The 6,891-nt window shown below is 37.2% G+C and overlaps 1 long non-coding RNA gene across 1 annotated transcript; it reads right to left on the bottom strand.

Annotated features, from left to right (window-relative positions):
- Nucleotides 1-1,635: 1,635 nt before the first annotated feature.
- Nucleotides 1,636-3,140, bottom strand: LOC110926076. Its single transcript, XR_002584963.2, has 3 exons — nucleotides 3,003-3,140; nucleotides 2,455-2,520; nucleotides 1,636-1,822 (listed from the first exon to the last, which is right to left on the bottom strand). It is a non-coding gene; the product is annotated as an uncharacterized LOC110926076 (long non-coding RNA).
- Between the last annotated feature and the right edge of the window lie 3,751 nt (nucleotides 3,141-6,891).

Below are 6,891 nucleotides of genomic sequence, written 5' to 3'. Positions count from 1 at the left end.
AATATTTATGTTGGAGGAATCCCGTTTGTTTATCTAAAAGCTTATAAAGTTCTATATTAAATATAAAACTATTACACAAGTTATATCATAACATCACTGTTTCCCGGATGGTCCCTGTGCTTTCACGTTTTTTCACGTTTAGTCCTCACCTTTTGGAAATAGCAGGTATGCTCCCTATGGTTTCTCATTTTGTTACTCGTATAGTCCCCTGACATTTACTCAGGGGACTATCCGAGTAACAAAATGACAAACCATAGGGAGCATACCTGCTATTTCCAAACTAACTGATATCTACTCAGGGGACTATCCGAGTAACAAAATAACAAACCATAGGGAGCATACCTGCTATTTTCAAAAGGTGGGGACTAAACATGAAAAAACGTGAAACCACATGGACCATCCGGACAATTAACTCTAATATCAAGTATTTTATATCTTTTATTTAAGTGTATGTGTGTGTATACAGGGGCAGATCTAGACTGAAATTTCAGGTGTAACGTTCAAATTTTTTTTATCGTACTTTCATACAGGGCGGCACTAAGCATGGGTCAGATGGGCGATGGCTCGATGTATATAGATATTAAGTGTTGCAATTAAAAAAATACTTTTTTTTTTAAAAAAGAGTTTGTTCTACCGTACGCAAAGTTGCGTTATTATAAGTATTGGTCGTATTCTTTTATACATAAATTTGTGTAACTATGCATATAGGCTGCGTTATTTACTTGCATACATCTGATTTGTTATTATACACACTACAAAGAATTCTGGCAATAGCGGCGACTTTTGTCGCCGCTAATACTACCATTTGTCGCCGCTAAAAGTAGTAGGGGCGACTTGTCGCCGCTAATGAGTCGCCGCTAGTAAACCGTCGCTAATGCTTGACATGTCGCCGCTAATAGTACTTGTCGCCGCCAAGTTTTACCTAGATTTAACAGAAAAATTAACGTCCATTGCCCTTAGTACCCCAAGTTTTACCAAATCGAAACGATAGAACCTAATGCAGTTACAAAAAAAAAAGTTATTTGATGCAAATGTAATGAGAAAAGATATAGTCGTCGAAGCGCGACAGCTACATCTATTCCAATGGGGTCTTTTGTGGTGCCAAAACTGCCTAGTCAAGTCGGGTTGGGTTGGATGTCATGTTAAATGGAATTGGATCACACTAGGTTTGGAACAGGTCTGAGTGAAAATGAGCAGGGTAAAAAAAAACGTTTCAAAAAGTATCACTTTTGTTCGGGTTAATTGACTATGGTATGAAAGGTTGAAAAAATGAAAACAAAACAAACTGGTCGAAACATTACCCAATTTCATTACTGTCTTCTTTATTATATGTCAAAAAATCAAATGAACATTATGTTTTCACGCAGATTCGGTAAAAAACATTACCCAATTTCAAGCCGGTCAAATCCAAACCAAACCAGTACCCGATTTCAAACCGGTCAAACCCGAGCCTTTCCCCAAAAAAACCAGGTCAGAACCCGAACCTATTTCACCAAAAAACGGGTTTGACTTTTTCTTTGAGCTAACCCCACAAGGTTTCAACTGAACCAGTTTGTAACACTCTAATTTAAAATACCCAATATTTTTACCGACTAGATAAGAAAGATAATAATCATTTAAAACACAACACTAATATTGATCCTAATTTAGCACATAAGTGTTTAAAAACCCCCACAACACTTAAGGGATACATAAGTATTCCTTTCATTACAAAATTATCACTAACGAACATCTAAGACAAAAGTGAAGATCTTCTTCTTGAATGTGTTCGGTTCATAAGCCTTGTGTTGATCACCATCCGCTTGATTGACTTACTTGAAAGCTGGAAATTTAGCAAAATAATAATGTTAGAATCCTTCAAATTTCACATAATTAAGTGTATACTTAAAACGGATTCGAAATACGAAATCCTACAAAACTTGACAATTTTGGCAGGGCTCCACCGTAAATTACGATGGTCACCGTAATTTACGGTGGGCGCTGGACGTTTATGGTTCCACCGTAAATCAGTAGAGAATCACCGTAAAGATTTACCCTCCACCGTAAATTACGGTGGTACCGTAATTTACGGTAGCTTCTGCATATCTTTCCTACTTTGCTGTTTTGACCCGTTTATACCAATTTCTGCAATTTTAAGTCATTAAAGCGCAGTACGGGGCATTTCTTTGCAACAAGTATGACCCGTTTCGGATCCCTTGCTTCAATACACACGCTCCCATTACTGGTTTGCGTATTAATAGTATTCTTCCCATTCCCCAACACACGGGTTTATGGCCTACGGATGAGGTACTTCCGTTACCCGGTTTGTACCCACCATTTTAGCTCGTTTTGGGTTGCCATTATGAAGTCCCTCATTTTAGACAACCCAACCAACACAACTCTAATTTGTTCAAACTAGTAAACCATTAAAATGAAAACTAAATCATCAATATTAAAGTAGCGTTAACCACGTACCTTAAAGCTTTCCCTTTAGACGAGCGTCCGCACCGGCTTGACTTCCCGACGCCTCACTCGTATTGCCTAAATCATACAGGCCAATTATCATTAGAACCATTCGGCTCATGACTAAGCTTGTTACTTTACCAACACCACATTTGTGTCGATTAATGTCTTTTAGGCATTTTATCAAGCATCTTATGTGCACGATTTTCTGGCAATTCACAATTAAGTTAATCATTCATCATTTAGCCATGATAAACTTTTATTTAAGCAATTTCACAAGATTTTTCACATCAATAATTCTGGACCTATTTCATTGAACCTGAATTACACTAGGATATCATCATAATCCTAATTTCCCATACTAATCTACAAAATCCTCATATCACCTCTAATGGTGATTATGAACTTTACAAGAATTAGGCCAAATTTCAACAAGAAATCTACTAGGGTTCATCCCTATACACTATTTCAATCAAAACAAACATCATGCATGTTCAGATTTGAACCTCATGAATTTATCTAAAATTTAAGGTAGAACCAAATCATGAAATTTTGCATACCTTACAATCCCTTAGTCAAGGTGATCACAAATCTATGTTCAGATTTCAATTTGGACTTGATTCGAACCTTCAATTGATGGATTTTGTGAATATTAGGGTTTGAGGGGAAATCCCCTTTGTTGCCTGCGTTCTTGGTCGATCAAACACACACTTAGGTGTGTGTTTGGTGTGTCATTTTACTAGTAATAATTGAAGTTCCAGATTTGACAAGTTTGGTCCCTCAATTATACATGAGCCATAGAAAAAGGCATTTAATTATACTTTATCACATTATGTTAAGATTTCTTACTAACTAGGTTATCTTTCCTAGTCTTTTATCTTAACTTACTACTGATATTTAGTTTAAAATGTGACATTAATATTTTCGGGGTGTTACACAGTTTGAGCCAAAAACCCCATTTGTGCACCTCTACTTCTCCTAATCTAAACATCTCTTAGGTACCTACTGCAAATACATCTACTGCCATGTATAAATAGCCTAACCCAACCCTTGTGTTCTGAAAAGAAAGCCCAACCCAACCCGCACCAAGATCTGCAACCCTAACCATACTTGTATTTGACTAAAATACAGTCAAACATCATGAAATCAATAACAGATCTACTCAAATTACTAACATAACAACTGAAATTACAAAGCAATTTGTAATATTCGTACCGTTTTCGAAGGGCGTCGGAGAATCAGGCGAGATGGAGGTGCTACGGCAGAGTGAAGGCGGTGCGGCACTCCGGCAGACTCAAGCTTGTGCTCCGGCGGTGTGTGAAGATTTCATCTTGGAGGGAAGAGGGAAAAATGCCACTAAAACATGATTTGAGCCTTTTTACACATGTTTTATTCAGGATAAACCCTAGCCCTTGGATTAGTTAAGCAAAGAACGGCCCAGATCAATTGCAAATGCCTTGTCCCGGATCAAGACTTTAAGCGGCGACATTTTAGATGTCGCCGCTAAAAGTGTCGCCGCTAAAAGTGGTAATTTCTTGTAGTGACATGAGTTGCATGATTATCAATCCACCACCTATATTTCGTTTTTAATCTTACAGGTTTCAAGATATATACAATTGCCCCTGTACGCATTTCTCGTGATGCATATGCGTAAATTCACATTATTTAGAAAAATAATTGAAGGATGACTTGTTAAATTAGTTTCATCAATTTACATAAAACACAGAATAAAAGGGATAGGGGCATAATAAACTTTTTTATTCTTTGCTACGTATGTTATATGTATGGTAACTACACATATGGTTTCCCTCTTCTTTTATGCATTTAACCATTATTTAGAAGGCAAGGGTTACAAAAATTTAGTATGTTATATCCTTTACTAGAAGCAAAACAATACAAATGGAAGATAAAGAAAAGAAGGTAAACACTGCTAGAGAATAGAGTTTTTGCTACCGCAGTTTCGGTCGCAAAACGGTGGCAAAAGCCCTTTTGTTACCGTTTTGCCACCAAAATTTCGGTAGAAAATACACACGTAGCAGTTGCCCTATTGCCACCTATTTGCCACCACTTTGTTTTTTGCTACCGTTTTGCTTTCATTTGTTTGCCACCGTTTTGCTACCGTTTTTTGTCACCATTTTGCTACAGCTCCTGGTTTGCCACCGTTTTCCTACCACTTATTGTCACTATTTTGCTACCTGTTTATTTTCGATCGTTTTGCTGCTACCGCATTTTAAAACCTTTTCGTCACCATTTTGCCATTTATTTATCTACATATGCTACATTATATTTATTTATTTATACATACATACTAGAAGAACTTAGAAATATAACCATTAATGATATTTGAAAATCATAACAAATATCTAAATGTGACAGTCCGCATGTTTCGTTTTGTTTCGTACCGTTTCCCTATTACGTTTTACCGCATGAGTATTTGTAACTAATATAAGAACTGTATTAATTAGAAGGAGACATTAATACTATTGGGTTTTAATATTTACCATATATGTGATGAATGTTAATATTATTGTATGATCCTAATAATAATACACCGACCACATACTCAGTTCATTCGCACACCTATTTCCACTCGTACATCCTCCGAGTCACATAACCCATGCTTTGTTCGGACCACATAACCCAGTCACACAATACTCTTGACTGGCCCAAGAATGCAGGCCCAATGCTCCTAGGTTGCCCTAATAGGTCGCATAAATGGAACTATTAGCAAATTGGAGAGTGTGCGACAATTTTCCATGATGTTATATATTCACCAGCCGACATTCATTTACTTTCTGATTGATTTCAATCAATTGCAAATCCCAAGAATTATTCCTCTGCTCTTTCTCTCTCTAACCTTCTTTTCCCCAAAACCTGCAACACAAACAAAAGAAATCATTCCTACATTTCCGATCACTCCTCGGCAACCCCCATACCGCTCCGATAGTATCGACGTCAACCCACTCCGTTGTACGACAGCAACTCATATAGTTCCGACTTGGAACCCCGTTGTTTCCTTTCAGCTTACGGCAGCCGTTAGTCTCATTTTTTATTCATTCTTGAAGATCTTCATATTATTCTCTTGCACCTTCAAGTTCACACTCTTCAGGTTAGTTTAAATCTTAACACTTTGTGATGTTAAATGATGATTGTATGGTGTGCATGGTTGCAAAAGTCGCTAGGCGCTCCCTAGTCGGTCGACCGGAGAGTTGAGAGTACTCGGCCTAGGCGGAGAGTCCTTGGGGAGTACTCGGACATGTTAAATTATAAAGAAATTAGTTTTTGGGAATTAAATACATATCACATAACATAAATTTACTAATATCTATAACAAAATACGTGAAAATATTATTCATTCTTTAATATGATAGGCATAGAAATTATGTTTTATTATTTTTAAAGTCAAACTCGGCCCAAGTTGACCTACTAGATACGATTTTGGCCTCAGTTGACCGCGTTTGACCGATTCCGAGTAATTAGGCAGAGTCAAAGAAAGTCGCCTCGGCAGCCTACCTTGTAGCGACTACTCGGGGAGTACTCGGCCTTGGAAACCTTGTTTTACAACTATGATGGTGTGTAAATGTTATAATCTGGAAAATGATAGATTCTGTGTGATATTTGAAACTAGTTCGAAATATGAATGGCAACAAAGGAAATCATGAAACTATTACATGAATCCGATTTACGAAAGCATTAGATGGTAAAAGGTTCAAAATTTAATCGTCGGAATCCATTTCGATGCTTGATGTTCGTGTGTTTGACGTTAGAATCAGCTAACTGTTAAAATGATACGGATAGTGATGATCGAACCTATTAAATGCTTAAGTGATTAAGATGATGATAGAGTCCTAATTGTTAATGAAGGTCTGGAAAATAAACGTTGAATACATAACTGTGTGATTTGGAATATGCTGGCTGTTATGTGAAAAGCTTGATGATGTGCTCTCATGAAAGTGTTAAGGATGAAATATGGACTGTGCGATTGGCCATGAATGCTATTATGTGAGATGATGATACTCTTTTTTCATAGATCTATAAATATCCATGCGCAGTATACAAGTATTACGTGAAAACTTTATGAACTGGGTTTCTTTTTTGGGATTGATTGAATATTAAAAAGGGGAGTTTGTCCTATCTGATTGATCTTAGTATGTGTGTAATGTTAGATGTTTGTGGAATGTACAGCATTATGAGCTTAGGGTACAACACTAGGAAGCATGTCGCACACCAATAAGAGTATGAGGAACCGTATAGTGGACATGATGTGGGGGCCACCCACATATAAGGCCTGACCGCACACTAAAAAAATCGGGATCCACATCTCCTCCTTACACTTTTTGATTGTCGCACAATTGATGTCAACCATACACTAGAATTTTTTAAAGCATGCAACCCACTACTGGGCCTCACACATTTAGGCTGTATAAGTCCGGTTGGGACACCCACTTT

This window comes from Helianthus annuus, chromosome 5 (assembly GCF_002127325.2).
Source record: "Helianthus annuus cultivar XRQ/B chromosome 5, HanXRQr2.0-SUNRISE, whole genome shotgun sequence".
Classification (NCBI taxonomy): domain Eukaryota; kingdom Viridiplantae; phylum Streptophyta; class Magnoliopsida; order Asterales; family Asteraceae; genus Helianthus; species Helianthus annuus.
The sequence above is the reverse complement of the archived record's forward strand: the minus strand, read 5'-3'. Positions and strand labels throughout refer to the sequence as shown.